Below are 18737 nucleotides of genomic sequence, written 5' to 3' on the forward strand. Positions count from 1 at the left end.
ACTGATGCTTAAAGTTAGTGAGGGAGATATAAGACTCCAGCTTCAGTGATTTTTGAAATTGGTTCCAGTCATTGGCAGCAGACAACTGGAAGGAAAGGTGGCCAAATTAGGAGGTGGCTTTGAGGATGACCAGTGAAATATACCTGCTGGAGCGCGTGCTGCGGGTGGGTGCTGCTATGGCAGGGCTTCACCTAGCAAAGACTTATAGATGACATGGAGCCAGTGGGTTTGGCGACGAATATGAAGCGAGGGCCAGCCAATGAGAGCATACAGGTCACAGTGGTGGGTAGTACAGTGGGGCAAAAAATATTTAGTCAGCCACCAATTGTGCAAGTTCTCCAACTTAAAAAGATGAGAGAAGCCTGTAATTTTCATCATAGGTACACTTCAACTAAGACAGACAAATTGAGAAAAAAATTGAGAAAATCATATTGTATGATTTTTAATGAATTTATTTGCAGATTATGGTGGAAAATAAGTATTTGGTCAATAACAAAAGTTTATCTCAGTACTTTGTTATATACCCTTTGTTGGCAATGACAGAGGTCAAACTTTTTCTGTAAGTCTTCACAATGTTTTCACACACTGTTGCTGGTATCTTGGCCCATTCCTCCATGCAGATCTCCTCTAGAGCAGTGATGTTTTGGGGCTGTTGCTGGGCAACACAGACTTTCAACTCCCTCCAAAGATTTTCTATGGGGATGAGATCTGGAGACTGGCTAGGCCACTCCAGGACCTTGAAATGCTTCTTACGAAGCCACTCCTTCGTTGCCCGGGTGGTGTGTTTGGGATCATTGTCATGCTGAAAGAACCAGCCACGTTTCATCTTCAATGCCCTTGCTGATGGAAGGAGGTTTTCACTCAAAATCTCATGATACATGGCCCCATTCATTCTTTCCTTTACACGGATCAGTCGTCCTGGTCCCTTTGCAGAAAAACAGCCCCAAAGCATGATGTTTCCACCCCCATGCTTCACAGTGGGTATGGTGTTCTTTGGATGCAACTCAGCATTCTTTGTCCTCCAAACATGATGAGTTGAGTTTTTAACAAAAAGTTATATTTTGGTTTCATCTGACCATATGATATTCTCTCAATCTTTTTCTGGATCATCCAAATGCTCTCTAGCAAACTTCAGACGGGCCTGGACATGTACTGGCTTAAGCAGGGGGACACGTCTGGCACTGCATGATTTGAGTCCCTGGCGACGTAGTGTGTTACTGATGGTAGGCTTTGTTACTTTGGTCCCAGCTCTCTGCAGGTCATTCACTAGGTCCCGCCGTGTGGTTCTGGGATTTTTGCTCACCGTTCTTGTGATCATTTTGACCCCACAGGGTGAGATCTTGCGTGGAGCCCCAGATCGAGGGAGATTATCAGTGGTCTTGTATGTCTTCCATTTCCTAATAATTGCTCCCACAGTTGATTTCTTCAAACCAAGCTGCTTACCTATTGCAGATTCAGTCTTCCCAGTCTGGTGCAGGTCTACAATTTTGTTTCTGGTGTCCTTTGACAGCTCTTTGGTCTTGGCCATAGTGGAGTTTGGAGTGTGACTGTTTGAGGTTGTGGACAGGTGTCTTTTATACTGATAACAAGTTCAAACAGGTGCCATTAATACAGGTAACGAGTGGAGGACAGAGGAACCTCTTTAAGAAGAAGTTACAGGTCTGTGAGAGCCAGAAATCTTGCTTGTTTGTAGGTGTGGACACCTATAAGTACCTAGGTGTCTGGCTAGACTGCAAACTCTCCTTCCAGACCCATATCAAACATCTCCAATCAAAAATCAAATCAAGAGTCGGCTTTCTATTCCGTAACAAAGCCTCCTTCACTCACGCTGCCAAGCTTACCCTAGTAAAACTGACTATCCTACCGATCCTCGACTTCGGCGATGTCATCTACAAAATTGCTTCCAAAACTCTTCTCAGCAAACTGGATGCAGTTTATCACAGTGCCATCCGTTTTGTCACTAAAGCACCTTATACTACCCACCACTGCGACTTGTATGCTCTAGTCGGCTGGCCCTCGCTACATATTCGTCGCAAGACCCACTGGCTCCAGGTCGTCTACAAGGCCATGCTAGGTAAAGCTCCGCCTTATCTCAGTTCACTGGTCACGTTGGCAACACCCATCCGTAGCACGCGCTCCAGCAGGTGTATCTCACTGATCATCCCTAAAGCCAACACCTCATTCGGCCGCCTTTCGTTCCAGTACTCTGCTGCCTGTGACTGGAACGAATTGCAAAAATCGCTGAAGTTGGAGACCTTTATCTGAGCAGCTAACCGATCGCTGCAGCTGTACATAATCTATTGGTAAATAGCCCACCCATTTTCACCTACCTCATCCCCACAGTTTTTATTTATTTACTTTTCTGCTCTTTTGCACACCAATATCTCTACCTGTACATGATCATTTATCATTCCAGTGTTAATCTGCAATATTGTAATTATTTGCCTACCTCCTCATGCCTTTTGCACACATTGTATATAGACTCCCCTTTTTTTCTACTGTGTTATTGACTTGTTAATTGTTTGCTCCATGTGTAACTCTGTGTTGTCTGTTCACACTGCTATGCATGATCTTGGCCAGGTCGCAGTTGTAAATGAGAACTTGTTCTCAACTAGCCTACCTGGTTAAATAAAGGTGAAATAAAATAAATAAAATAAAAAGGTGACCAAGTACTTATTTTCCACCATAATTTGCAAATAAATTCATAAAAAATCTGACAATATGATTTTCTGGATTTTTTTCTTTCTCATTTTGCCTGTCATAGTTGAAGTGTACCTATGATGAAAATTACAGGCCTCTCTCATCTTTTTAAGTGGGAGAACTTGCACAATTGGTGGCTGACTAAATACTTTTTTGCTCCACTGCATATGGGGCTTTGGTGACAAATGGCACTGTGATAGACTACATCCAATTTGCTCAGTACAGTGTTGGAGGCTATTTTGTAAATTACATCGAAGTCAAGGATCGGTAGGATAGTCGGTTTTACGAGGGTATGTTTTCCAGCATGAGTGAAGGATGCTTTGTTGCAAAATAGGAAGCCGATTCTAGATTTAATTTTGGATTGGAGATGCTTAATGTGAGTCTTGTAGGAGAGTTTACTGTCTAACCAGACACCTAGGTATTTGTAGTTGTCCACATATTCTAAGTCAGAACCGTCAAGAGTAGTGATGATAGACGGGCGGACGGATGTGGGCAGCGATCGGTTGAAGAGCATGCATTTAGCTTTACTTGCATTTAAGAGCAGTTGGAGACCACGGAAGGAGTGTCGTATGGCATCGTCTGGAGGTTTGTTAACAAAGGGCCTGAAGTATACAGCATGATGTTGTCTGCGTAGAGGTGGATGAGAGAATCACCAGCAGCAAGAGCGACATCATTGATGTATACAGAGAAAAGAGTCAGCCTGAGAATTGAAGACGGCTGCACAGTATTGTCTTTTATCAATGGCGGTTATGATATCGTTTAGGATCTTGAGCGTGGCTGAGGTGCACCCATGACCAACTCGGAAACCAGATTGCATAGCAGAGAAGGTACGGTGGGATTCAAAATGGTCGGTGATCTGTTTGTTAACTTGGCTTTCGAAGACTTTAGAAAGGCAGGGTAGGATAGATATAGGTCTGTAACAGGTCTAGAGTGTCTCCCCCTTTGAAGAGGGTGATGACCACGAAAGCTTTCCAATCTTTAGGGATCTCAGACGATACAAAAGAGAGGTTGAGCAGGCTATTAATAAGGGTTGCAACAATTGCGGCTGATAATTTTAGAAAGAAAGGGTCCGGATTGTCTAGCCCAGGTGACTTGTAGGGGTCCAGATTTTGCAGCTCTTTCAGAACATCAGCTATTTGGGTGAAGGAGAAATGGGGAGAATTGGGCAAGTTGCTGTGGGGGGTGCAGAGCTGTTGACCGTAGTAGCAGCCTACAGTAGCAGCCAATGTGTGGTGTTCAATGTATGTCTACATTCCATGTGTCTTTTGAAGTAAAATATGCAGGATTTGACATAAACCTGTCTATACACTTGTCCTTCAGACAAGGAGGTGACTGAAAATGTTGTTGTTTGATGCAAGAAACCACTTTACAAAAGATTATGCTAACATATATGGACGCAAGCCGAACGTCTCAAAATACAACACTGCCACTTCAAGAAATAAAATAAAGCTCTTTACCTGACTCGCTTTTTAAAGATGGCTAGGAATGCACACATTTTTTGCTCTTGTAGGAAGCAATCACTCCTCCATTGTTGACGAGAAATTAGTTATAACTGGGCTAACAACTCAGTAACTAGCAAAGAATATGAACAAATGTACACAGGTGGCTTCATGCAGCTCTCGCTCTGATCTCAAAACAAGCCAACAACCCCATCCTGTAAACTAAGTCCAGTTCAAAGTGAATGTCACAGATCCAAATTTGTCAATGGCTATTTGCATTTAGGTCTACTGCAACTCTGATTGGTTATAGAGCACCGGTCTGTGTAGAGCAGGTATTCCCAAACTGGGTACACACAATGCTGTTGGGGGTATACCAAATAAAAATGTGATTCACATTAAAAAAATATATGTAAAATATATACATATATATTAAAAAAATTATTATAATAATCTTCACATTGTCAAACAGTCAATTTATATTTTCCAACGGGGCTATACATTTGGGTGAGGTTTTTTTCTCACCTGAGTAGTCTCATTTCACTGCCAAAAATAAAAATAAACCATCTAGTGTTCAGCAAAATAAAAACACAATGTCAAATACAGGGAGCCTAGTCAAATAATTAACATCCAATCACACGAACCATTACTCTCTAACGGACCATGTGTAACTAAACGTAGCTGCTGCTCATTTTGTTTGCTCGAAAATGGATAAATGGTTATAAAAAAGTAAGGCTTGCGTCCATAGAGACACATACCAGCTCTACTGGTAATAAAGCTAATACCAGCAGTACTACACCTGCACCTGTCGACGACACAAGTTGTTCTCCTTCCACAAGCACATCCAATGCTAGCATCAGTAATTCTACATTTGTTGTTAGCCCAGCTAGCATGGACACTGACAGTTGTGAATCTGATGCAGCCAAAGAGCTACTGCCCCCTTACCCGGGGAAGCACCGAACAACAGACAGGGACGTTGTACAATCGAAACTGCGCGATATGATGAGAACTACATTGATTTGGGGTTCACTCATATTGGGAGTAATGCCTTTCCTCAGCCACAGTACTATCGCACAACTCGATGAAACCTTCACTCTTGCACAGACATTTAGAAACAAAACATGCCAATTTGAAAAAAAAACACAGGAGTTTTTTGAGTGAGAATTAAGATGACTTTCGAGGAGTAAGACATGTATAAAACCAACAGATACCATTAATAAGAAGGGTCTAGAAGCGTCTTACATGGTGAGCTACCGAGTGTCTAGGACAGGCAAGCCCCAACCTATTGTGGAGGACTTAATTCTTCCTGCTGCCGCGGATATGGCTGGGACAATTCTGTGGGAAAAGGCCCAAAAACCTATACAGACAATTACTTCATCAAACAACACTGTTTCACAACGCATTGGTGACATGGCAGGAGATGTTTTGAAACAATTACTGCTTCGCATATAAGCCAGTGAATTATATGCATTACAGCTGGATGAGTCAACAGACGTGGAGGGCCTGGCACAGATCCTGGTATATGTCCTTTACGTTTATGGGGGGTCAATTAAGGAAGACATCCTCTTCTGCAAACCACTGGAAACCAGGACAACTGGAGAGGATATTTTTAAAGTACTGGACAGCTTTGTGACATCAAACGGACTTTGGTGGTCAAGATGTGTTGGTATCTGTACTGAGAGCACAAAAGCCATGGCATGGATACATAGTGGAGTGGTAACGCTCGTGCAAGCAGTTGCTCCCAACGCCACTTCGCAACACTGCAGCATCCACCAAGAGGCTCTTGCTGCCAAGGGAATGCCTGACAGCTTGAAAGATGTTTTGGACACTACAGTGTACCTTAACTTTGTTAACTTCTTAGGGACTGGGGGGCAGTATTGAGTAGCTTGGATGAATAAGGTGCCCAGAGTATCTTGCCTCCTACTCAGGCCCAGTTGCTAATATATGCATATTATTAGTAGATTTGGATAGAAAACACCCTGAAGTTTCTAAAATGGTTTGAATGATGTCTGTGAGTATAACAGAACTCATATGGCAGGCAAAGACCCGAGAAAAAAATCCAACCAGGAAGTGGGAAATCTGAGGTTTGTAGTTTATTGCCTATCGAATACACAGTGTCTATGGGGTCATATTGCACTTCCTGAGGCTCCCACTAGATGTCAATAGTCTTTAGAACCTTGTTTGAGGCTTCTACTGTGAAGGAGGGGGGAATGAGAGCTGATTGAGTCAGGGGTCTGGCAGAGTGCCATGAGCTGATCACGTGCGCTCACGTGAGAGTTTGCGTTCCATTGCATTTCTACATACAAAGGAATTCTCCGGTTGAAACATTCTTGAAGGTTTATGATAAAAACATCCTAAAGATTGATTTTATACTTTGTTTGACATGTTTCTACGAACTGTAACATGACTTTTCGTCTGAACTTTCGCCTGGACTTGCCCGCGCCTCGTGAGTTTGGATTGTGTATTAAATGCGCAAAACAAAAAGGAGGTATTTGGACATAAATGATGCACTTTATCGAACAAATCAAACATTTATTATGGAACTGGGATTCCTGGGAGTGCATTCTGATGAAGATCATCAAAGGTAAGTGAATATTTATAATACTATTTCTGACTTCTGCTGACTCCACAACCTGGTGGTTATCTGTATGGCTTGTTTTGTTGTGTGAGCACTGTACTCAGATTATTGCATGGTATGCTTTTCGGTAAAGCTTTTTTGAAATCTGACACAGTGGTTGCATTAACCTTTCTAGCACAGGCATTCCGCTAGCGGAACCCCTCAACAACACTCCGTTGAAAATTCAAAAATATTTTTTCGAAATATGTAACTTTCACACATTAACAAGTAAAATACAGCAAATGAAAGATAAACATCTTGTTAATCTACCCATTGTGTCCATTTCAAAAATGCTTTCCAGCGAAAGCACCACATATGATTATGATAGGTCATAGCCAAGTCGAAAAAACACAGCCATTTTTCCAGCCAAAGATGTAAACTGAGATTTTGGGATATAAATATGCACATTAACGAACAAAACATACATGTATTGTGTAACATGAAGTCCTATGAGTGTCATATGATGAAGATCATCAAAGGTTAGTGATTAATTTTATCTATATTTCTGCTTTTTGTGACTCCTCTCTTTGGCTGGAAAATGGCTGTGTTTTTCTGTGACTCGGTACTGACCTAACATAATCGTTTGGTGTGCTTTCGTTGTAAAGCCTTTTTGAGATCGGACACTGTGGCTAGATTTACAGCAAGTTTATCTTTTAAAATGGTGTAAAATACTTGTATGTTTGAGGAATTTTAATTTTAGTTTTGAATTTGTTACCCTGCAATTTCACTGGCTGTTGGCGAGGTGGGACGCTACCGTCCCACATATCCCAGAGAGGTTTAGGTAAGGCCCCTTGAACTCTTGTGTATTTTCTGCACTATGCAATGATATGGGCAGCGACCATGTAACGCTTTACAACATACAGAAGTGCACTGGTTATCAAGGGGGGAAAAAAATTGAGAGACGAGCTTAAGATTTTCTTAACTGACCATAATATTCACTTGTCTGACCGCTTGCACGACGAGTTTCTCACACGACTGGCCTATCTGGGTGATGTTTTTTCTCGCCTGAATGATCTGAATCTAGGATAACAGGGACTCTTCGCAACTATATTCAATGTGTGAGACAAAATTGAGGCTATGATTAAGAACTTGGAGCTCTTCTATGCCTGCATTATTAACAAAGACAACACACAGGTCTTTCCATCATCATAGCATGATTTGAACTCAATCTTACGGACAATGTCAAATGTGATATAGCAAAGCACCTGAGTGAGTTGGGTGCGCAATTACACAGGTACTTTCCCAAAACGGATGGCATAAACAACTGGATTAGTTATCCCTTTCATGCCCTGCCTCCAGACCACTTACCGATATCTGAACAAGAGAGCCTCATCGAAATTGCAACAAGCGTTTCTGTGAAAATTGAATTTGAATCGCGCTGTTAAAACACTGATGCCCTTTGCAACCATGCTCTTATGTGAGTGTGGATTCTCGGCTCTTTCTGGGCTCTTTCTAGCATAAAAACTAAATACAGGCACAGACTGAATGATTTAAGAATGATTTAAGACTGAGACTCTCTCCAATACAATCCAACATAAAATTTGATTTGAATATTGCAGGGTTATGAGCATCCTTTCAAGCATACCCTTCTCATTAACCTGTGGTGGGTTATTCACAATGTTCTATTAACAAACAAGGTTTATATGTAAGATGGTTAAATAAAGAGCAAAATTATTGATTATTATTATATTATTATTTTTGCCCTGGTCCTATAAGAGCTCTTTGTCACTTCCCATGAGCCGGGTTGTGACAAAAACTCATTCTTATGTTTATAAATGTATCGTATAGTGTGTGTGTGTGGCATGCTTACAATAATGACGAAAAACAACATTTGAAAGTACGCTGACCCTGGTACGAGAGGAGGTATGCAGCTGGAGGTTGAATGTTTGAAGGGGTATAGGACTATAAAAGGTTTTTGAAAAACTAGTGTAGAGTATGGGCCTGAGTTGTGCCTGTCAATGCAATAGAATCCAACTCCAATGTGCTCTGCCTACAAAAAAATCTCTTGCACAGTTAGTTTTGTTTCAGTATTTTACATTGAAAGTGACTAAGATTATGTTGATTCAAACACAATTCCCACAGAGCAAAATGTTGATAGTGTTAACTAAAGGGGAAAACTCTAGAAAGTTGATTGATAATTTTTCTTCTGTGCGGCTGTCCAAGGGGGGCTGAGCACCCGCATGCCTGCAGCTTAGAGGGAACATTGCTCACCCATCCTCTGCCTCTCTCCATCGCTTTCTCTGTGTCATCTGTTGCTGACTCTTAGTATTCTATGTTGCTGTCAATTGTTTTAATAGTAATTTTACAGGACTTTTCACCTCACCTGCATATTCTTTGTAAAACATGTTTTACTTTTTCACTGTCTGTATTTCACCTCTTGTAATTTGTGCTAATTAATAAAACAAATTAGAATCTATAAAGCAGCTTCAAGTGATACAGTCGACTGTGTGTTCAACCCACCTCTGTTCTCTTTCCATCTGCCCTCTTCTACATCACTTTCTCTGTTTTGTCTGTTGCTGTCTGTGTCTTGTCTGTTACAGTCTCAGTTTCTTGTTTGTTACTGTCTCCTTGTCTATCCTCTTCTGTTATGGCCTGTTCTGTTCTTCCAGTGTCTCTCTCCATCATATCCTATTCTTCTGTTGCTGTCTCTGTGTTGTGTCTGGTGTGTCTCTCTACATCATATCCTATTCTTCTGTTGCGGTCTCTGTGTCTTGTCTGGTGTGTCTCTCTCCATCATATTCTATTCTTCTGTTGCTGCCTATGTCTTGTCTGGTGTCTCTCTCACTTCATCATATCCTAAATAATAGGTTACACTTGATTTAGGCTACATTATTACATGCTAAATGTTTCTGATTAGTGAACAAATAAATGAGCAAGCACTTCCACTTGTCCAGCCAGAGATCATATAACCAAATATACAGACAGAGATTCAGTGAAACAAAATCAAATTGATTAATAATCAGACAAAAAACAGGCTTTTGGTCAAGAGTAGGCCAGGCTACTACGTGAGTGAAGAGCAAAATTCACTTGTATAACTAGCATGCCTGGATCATCTAAATCATCCTCTTCCCTACCATTTGCCCCTGGCTGCTGCGGTACTAAGTTCTCCACTGGCCTGCTGTTCTCATCCGACCTCCTCCTTGGCCTATCTGAAAGGTAGCAAGGTAGAGGTGCAACATGTTATTAATTCAACGTTTCCCAAACTAAGGGTCGTGACCACATGTAAGGTCTCTTGAATTGAAAATGGTGTCGTGAGAGAAACAAAAAAAAGTGTAATAATAATTGCGCTTGGTTCATAGAACCGGGGTTACGTCAGTTGTAATAAACAGAGCGGTTTCTCTTTTCTTCCTACATATGTGTCTCTTTCTTTCGAACCGTTTAAGCTAAAAAAATATTATGATACCATCACTGACAGATAAGACTCTCAGGAACATGTACGCTAGAGGTGTTACTACAGATGGTGGGACTTTACTTTACGTGGGGCTTTACTTGGTTCATTGCGCTCTAGCGACTCCTTGTGTTGGGCTGGGTGCCTGCAGGCTGACCTCGGTTACAATTTGAACGGTGTTACCTCTGACACATTGGTGCGGTTGGCTTCCGGGTCAAGCTGGCGCGGTGAGGCGGGTCATGTTTCGGAGGACGCATAACTCCACCTTCGCCTCTCCCGAGCCCATTAGGGAGTTGTAGAAATTAGACAAGATTGAGAAAAGGGGGTCAAATACAAAAAAAGTACATAAAAAAATAAAACAGAGTGGACAAGACCAGGCACTAAATCAGACTGGGGAAAAATAACAGAAATTAGCTTCAGACGACTGGTGGGCGATCTGACTTAGACTTTGGATAGCCTGTTTCTGGAGCTCGTTAGGGACCATCAATAAATTACACAAGGTAAAAGAGACAATATTTCATCTTGCACACCTTTTAGTTTTCTCATTGACATAAAAAAAGAACTAAGGTCAGGACGTGACAGCCGTTATGACCACAAGTCTCACAAAACTCTGTTTTGGACGAGACTGACTTTATGACCAAAATTATTATTTTTACACTTTGTAGTCAATTTTGATTCATATGGATGCCACGTGGCTTGAGAAGTTGCTTTTATAGGGGAAGTTGCTTTTTAAAGTTACTGTATGCTGACACGAACAAGGCAACATAGCCCCTAGGCTATATAAATATAAAGAGACATGAGCCCATCAAATGTACATGCATAATGGAATAAGTTAGAAGATCTTTATGATTAATTTAATTTTGTCAGTTCTACCAGCTAATGTGAGATTTCTAGATTACATAACATTTGAGGACAAATCATTTAAGGGCTTATGTATTTTCTATGTTTTGTTCACCTACAATCTAACCACAAAGCTGACCATATTTTCCCCTCTCTTTCTGGCTGCCCTCCCCCTTCCCTTCTAAGTTCAGGTTTGTTTATTTGTGATATACACATGATATAAGGTGCCGTGAACAAGTATTTGCCCCTTTCTGACTTTCTCTATTTTTAAATATTTTTGATGCTCAACGTTATCAGTTATTCAACCAAAACAGAATATTAGATAAAGAGAACCTGAGTTTACAAAGAGCAACAACAAAAAATTGACATTTATTTTATTTTATTAACAAAGTTATGCAGCACACCATTCCCCTGTGTGAAAAAGTAATTACCCTCTTACACTCAATAACTGATTGTGCCACCTTTACCGGCAATGACTGCAACCAAATGATTCCTGTAGTTGTTAATCAGTCTCTCACATCGCTGTGGAGGAATTGTAGCCCACTCTTGCATGCAGAAATGCTTTAACTCAGCAACATTTGTGGGTTTTCAAGCATGAACTACTCGTTTCAAGTCCTGCCATAACATCTCAATTGAGATTAGGTTTGGACTTTGACTAGGCCATTTCAAAACTTTAAATTTGTTGCTTTTTAACCATTTTCATGTAGACTTGAATGTGTGTTTTCGATCATTGTCTTGCTGTATGACCCAGCTGAGCTTCAGCTTCAGCTCAGACAGATGGCTTGAAATTCTCCTGTAGAATTCTCTACAGAGCAGAATTCATGGTTCCTTCTATTAAAATCGAATCAAATCAAGTTGTATTGGTCACATACACATATTTAGTAGATGTTATTGTGGGTGTAGCGAAATGCTTGTGTTCCTAGCGCACACAGTGCAGTAGTATCTAACAATTCACAAGAAAAGAGAATGATGGTCAAAAGATAAAGGAAAAAGAAAAAGTCAAAATAAAACATAATAAAAGTACATTTGAATGACACTAAGTGGCAGTGTTTTTACAACTAATGCCGGTTTGCCTGAGGCTGTTTGTACACATGCATATACACACACTCTCATTCAAATAAACACATACAAGAACATACACATGCATGTAATAGTGCCAGACATGCACACAAACATATAAAGTAGGCATTGCTGTTATGATTTCAGTTGTCCTTGATGTCATTTGTTTTAAATGTATTATTAAAAAAAATGTTTTTGCATTGTTGTTTGCTGTTTTCTTCTGTCCTTTCCTTTTTTCCGCTTTGTTGCGGAAAGACTGATACATGTTTGATAGTGTCTTGTATTGTTTGTCCTTCATGTACTAATACTTTAATGTTACCCCTTCCTGGTGTTTTTTGTAATAAATAGTTGTAAAAATAAGTAAATAAGTAAATAAATAAAAAACAATTCACAACAATACACAAATCTAAAAAGTAAAAGAATGGAATTAGGAAATATATAAATATTAGGACAGGCAATGTCGGAGTAGCATTGACTAAAGTACAGTAGAATAGAATACAGTATATACATATGAGATGATTAAAGCAGTATGTAAACATGATTAAAGTGACTAAAGTTCCTTTACTAAAGTGGCCAGTGATTCCATATCTATTTATATAGGGCAGTAGCCTCTAAGGTGCAGGGTTGAGTAACCGGGTGGTAGCCGGCTAGTGATGGCAATTTAACAGTCTGATGGCCTTGAGATAAAAAATTTTTTTACAGTCTCTCGGTCCCAGCCTTGATGCATCTGTACTGACCTCGCCTTCTGGATGATAGCAGGGTGAGCAAGCCGTGGGAAGTCGTCCAGGACATGAGGCAGCAAAGCATCCCAAAACCATTACACTACCACCACCATGTTTGACCGTTGGCATGAGGATCTTACTGTGGAATGCAGTGGTTGGTTTTTGCCAGACATAATGGGACCCATTTCGTCCAAAACGTTGAGTCAAGTTTTCTAAAAAGCACCTGGAAGCACCTGGAGGATCACCAAGACTCCTGGAAAAATGTTCTACTGACAGATTAGTCAAAAGTACAACTTTTTGGACGACTGTAGGATGAGATTGTACATCAAATCAAATCAAATCAAATGTGATTTGTCACATACACATGGTTAGCAGATGTTAATGCGAGCGTAGCGAAATGCTTGTGCTTCTAGTTCCGACAATGCAGTAATAACCAACAAGTAATCTAGCTAACAATTCCAAAACTACTACCTTACAAGTGTAAGGGGATAAAGAATATGTATATAAAGATATATGAATGAGTTATGGTACAGAGCGGCATAGGCAAGATACTGTAGATGGTATTGAGTACAATATATACATATGAGATGAGTATGTAAACAAAGTGGCATAGTTAAAGTGGCTAGTGATACATGTATTACATGAAGATGCAGTAGATGATATAGAGTACAGTATATACGTATACATATGAGATGAATAATGTAGGGTATGTAAACATTATATTAGGTAGCATTGTTTAAAGTGGCTAGTGATATATCTTACATCATTTCCCATCAATTCTCATTATTAAAGTGGCTGGAGTTGAGTCAGTGTGTTGGCAGCAGCCACTCAATGTTAGTGGTGGCTGTTTAACAGTCTGATGGCCTTGAGATAGAAGCTGTTTTTCAGTCTCTCGGTCCCAGCTTTGATGCACCTGTACTGACCTCGCCTTCTGGATGATAGCGGGGTGAACAGGCAGTGGCTCGGGTGGTTGTTGTCCTTGATGATATTTATGGCCTTCCTGTGACATCGGGTGGTGTAGGTGTCCTGGAGGGCAGGTAGTTTGCCCCCGGTGATGCGTTGTGCAGACCTCACTACCCTCTGGAGAGCCTTACGGTTGTGGGCGGAGCAGTTGCCGTACCAGTCGGTGATACAGCCCGCCAGGATGCTCTCGATTGTGCATCTGTAGAAGTTTGTGAGTGCTTTTGGTGACAAGCCGAATTTCTTCAGCCTCCTGAGGTTGAAGAGGCGCTGCTGCGCCTTCTTCACGATGCTGTCTGTGTGGGTGGACCAATTCAGTTTGTCTGTGATGTGTACGCCGAGGAACTTAAAACTTACTACCATCTCCACTACTGTTCCATCGATGTGGATAGGGGGTGTTCCCTCTGCTGTTTCCTGAAGTCCACAATCATCTCCTTAGTTTTGTTGACGTTGAGTGTGAGGTTATTGTCCTGACACCACACTCCGAGGGCCCTCACCTCCTCCCTGTAGGCCGTCTTGTCGTTGTTGGTAATCAAGCCTACCACTGTTGTGTCGTCTGCAAACTTGATGTTTGTGTTGGAGGCGTGCGTGGCCACGCAGTCGTGGGGGAACAGGGAGTACAGGAGAGGGCTCAGAACGCACCCTTGTGGGGCCCCAGTGTTGAGGATCAGCGGGGTGGAGATGTTGTTGCCTACCCTCACCACCTGGGGGCAGCCCGTCAGGAAGTCCAGTACCCAGTTGCACAGGGCGGGGTCGAGACCCAGGGTCTCGAGCTTGATGACGAGCTTGGAGGGTACTATGGTTTTAAATGCCGAGCAGTAGTCGATGAACAGCATTCTCACATAGGTATTCCTCTTGTCCAGATGGGTTAGGGCAGTGTGCAGTGTGGTTGAGATTGCATCGTCTGTGGACCTATTTGGGCGGTAAGCAAATTGGAGTGGGTGTCAGGTAGGGTGGAGGTGATATGGTCCTTGACTAGTCTCTCAAAGCACTTCATGATGACGGAAGTGAGTGCTACGGGGAGGTAGTCGTTTAGCTCAGTTACCTTAGCTTTCTTGGGAACAGGAACAATGGTGGCCCTCTTGGAGCATGTGGGAACAACAGAATGGGATAGGGATTGATTGAATATGTCCGTAAACACACCAGCCAGCTGGTCTGCGCATGCTCTGAGGGCGCGGCTGGGGATGCCGTCTGGGCCTGCAACCTTGCGAGGGTTGACACATTTAAATGTTTTCCTCAAGTCGGCTGCAGTGAAGGAGAGTCCGCATGTTTTGGCTGCGGGCCGTGTCATGCACGGCAGCATCAGTTTAGCTAATGTTAGCTAGCTTAACTATCTTCTCCCGGTATGAGGCAGTCAAGACAGGGGAAAGGGGGATACCTTGTATCAGTTGTACAACTGAATGCATTCAATTGAAATGTGTTTTCCGCATTTAACACAACCCCTCTGAATCAGAAAGGTGCATCGTCGGCGCACGGGGAACAGTGGGTTAAATGCCTTGCTCAGGGGCAGAACAACAGCTTTTTGCCTTGTCAGCTCAGGGATTCGATCCAGAAACCTTTTGGTTACAGGTCCAATGGTCCTACCTGCCAGGCTACCTGCCGCCCCAGGTACTACATAATCATATTTGATGAAAAATAACCTACACTACATGTCCAAAAGTATGTGGACACTTGCTCATTGAACATCTCATTCCAAAATCATGTGCATTAATACAGATTTGGTCCTCCCTTTGCTGCTATAACAGCCTCTACTCTTCTGGGAAGATTTTCTACTAGATGTTGGAACATTGCTGCGGGGACTTGCTTCCATTCAGCCACAAGATCATTAGTGAGGTCAGACACTAATGTTGGGCGATTAGGCCTGGCTAATGGGGTTGTTCGATGGGGTTGGGGTCACGGTTCTGCGCAGGCCAGTCAAGTTCTTCCACACCGATCTCGCCAAACCATTTCTGTATGGACCTCGCTTTGTGCACGGGGTCATCGTCATGCTGAAACAGGAAAGGGCCTTCCCGAAACTGTTGCCACAAAGTTGGAAGCACAGAATCATCTAGAATGTCATTGTATGCTGTAGCATTAAGATTTCCCTTCACTGGAACTAAGGGGCCTAGCCGAAACCATGAAAAATAGCCCCAGACCATTATTCCTCCTCCACCAAACTTCACAGTTGGCACTATGCATTTGGTCAGGTAGCGTTCCCCTGGTATCCGCCAATCCAGATTAGTCCGTTGGACCCCCAGATGGTAAAGCGTGATTCATCACTCCAGAGAACGTGTTTACACTGCTTCATAGTCCAATGGCGGCAAACTTTACACGAGCCAACACTTGGCATTGCACATGGTGATCTTATGCTTGTGTGCAGCTGCTTGACCATGGAAACCCATTTCATAAAACTCCAGACGAACAGTTCTTGTGCTGACGTTACTTCCAGGGGCAGTTTGGAACTCGATAGTGAGTGTTGCAGATGATTTTTACACATTACGCACTTCAGCACACGGCAGTCCTGTTCTGTGAACATGTGTGGCCTACCACTTCGCGGCTGAGCCGTTGTTTCTCCTAGACGTTTCCACTTCACAATAACAGCACTTACAGTTGACTGGGGCAGCTCGAGCAGCGCAGAATTTGGATAAACTGACATATTGGAAAGGTGGCATCCTATGACGGTACCACATTGAAAGTCACTGAGCACTTCAGTAAGGGCCATTCTACTGACAATGTTTGTCTATGGCGATTGCATGGCTGTGTGTGCATGATTTTATACACCTGTCAGCAATGGGTGTGGCTGAAATAACCAAATTCACTAATTTGAAGGGGTGTCCACAAACTTTGTAAATATAGTGTAGCTATGGCAGCTACTAGTCTACTATAGCGTGAGTCAGCTTGGTTGGTTGCTGTCTCTCGTCTCTCTCTCCCTCCTCTTTGCTTTCGTGTCACTCTCCACAATACGGCCCTTCCCCCAGCCTGCTCGGGTGACACCTCTCTCTCCCTTCTCTCACACTTTATCAGCTCCGGTTAAAACCTCTCTGGGATAGGGGGCGGTATTTTCACATCCGGATGAAAAGTAAACTGCCTGCTACTCAGGGCCAGGAGCTAGGATATGCATATTATTAGTCGATTTGGATAGAAAACACTCTGAAGTTTCTAAAACTGTTTGAATAATGACTGTGAGTATAACAGAACTGATTTGGCAGGCAAAACCCAGAGCACAATCCCTTCAGGGAAAGTTGTTTATGAGGTCAATCTGTTTTCCATTGGTTTCCTATGGCAAGCCTGTTTTAATAGAAATATGCTTGCATTTCCTATGGCTTCCACCAGATGTCATCAGTCTTTAGAAATTGGTTGATGTTTTTCCTTTGAGTGGTGAAGAAGTATCCCTTTCCTTTCTGGGTGTATAGCTAAGTGTACTCTTTTGTTTGGGGAGCATGACCTGAAGCTCGCTCCATTTTCATTTTATCCTCTCCCGTCTTAAATTTGATCGATTATTTATGTTTTGAAATACTGAAAGTTGGATTAGGAAAGTTTTTTGGAATGTTTGGACAAAGTTTACAGGTAACTTATTTGATATTTTGTAGTCATGCTGAGCGAGTAGGAACCTGTGTTTTTCTGAATCAAATAAATTGACATTTTGGGGATATAACGACGGAATTAAACGAACCATTTGTGATGTTTATGGGCATATTGGAGTGCCAACAGAAGAAGATCTTCAAAGGTAAGGCATGAATTATATAGTTATTTCTGAGTTTTGTGTCGAGCCTGGCGGGTTGAAATATGATTGTCTGTGTTTGTTTGATGGGGCGCTGTCCTCAGATAATCGCATGGTTTGCTTTTGCCGTGAAGCCTTTTTAAATCTGACACGGTGGCTAGATTAACAAGAAGTTAACCTTTCATTTGGTGTATTGCACTTGTGAATGTATGAAAGTTAAATATTTCATTTTTTTTTTAATTTCACGGTCTGCCTTTTCACCGGAAGTTGTCAAATCGATCCCGCTAACGGGATTTGATCCATAGGAAGTTTCAATGAGGTAACTTAGCCATTTTTTTCCCCCTCACTTGGATCGGACCGGTTCTGGATCTGACCAGGTCTATACAGAACTGGTTTAGTTGTCCTCTGGTCAACTCTGATGCTGTTGCACTTTGGCTTTCTGGCTGTTCTGCCTTCTCCACCTCATTCACTGATGCTTCAAACTGCTCAACATTCTCGCTTTTTTTTATACTCTTTCAGAAGTTTCAAACATTCATATTTGCTCTGTGCTATGCTGCAAACTCCGATGGAGTGACAGGCATTTGGCTGAATGATTACATTGACATCTAACAGGTGCTGTTGGGGTGGTGTCAAGGGAATGAAAGCTGTTCACTGGGTGGTGAAATATTGACCAATCACAGCAGGCACCACTTTACTCCAGGGGCTTTTTGCAGTGCCTACTACTGCCTAGCACATCATATTGTCTTTTAATTTTTTTGGTCATAAAATGTGTCAGTAAACTTATTTAAAAAAAATACTGCATAGTGCAAGTGATGTGTGGTTATTGAAACCTATATCAGACTGACCATTAAAAGGTTCGGGCTGGATCAAAAACACCCCGACCTAATGACATGACATCCTCCTCAGGACCAAGTAACACCAGAGGCTATTCACTCTTACAGGATCAGGCGAGGAAACAAGAGTTGACATGCGAACAAGACAAAGCACTCCTGTTTACTTTGTAGGCTGTTGTTGGTGCTTTTATCAACAGCAACTAAGACTGTTTATTGAACTGTCTGCTGTAGATATGGATAGAATAAAGTGTCTGGAACGTTTGCTGCACTATGCGTTGCATCATTCCACACTTCATGGTGACACATTTGATGTTGGACACACCTTGAGAATACATGGATGTTGCTCTGGCAACGGATACAAGTGAGAGAATCATTATTTTTTAAATATTATTTTTATTTCACCTTTATTTAACCAGATAGGCAAGTTGAGAACAAGTTCTCATTTACAACTGCAACCTGGCCAAGATAAACAAAAGTAGTGC

Source organism: Oncorhynchus masou, chromosome 5, assembly GCF_036934945.1.
Source record: "Oncorhynchus masou masou isolate Uvic2021 chromosome 5, UVic_Omas_1.1, whole genome shotgun sequence".
In the NCBI taxonomy this organism is placed as follows: Eukaryota; Metazoa; Chordata; class Actinopteri; order Salmoniformes; family Salmonidae; genus Oncorhynchus; species Oncorhynchus masou.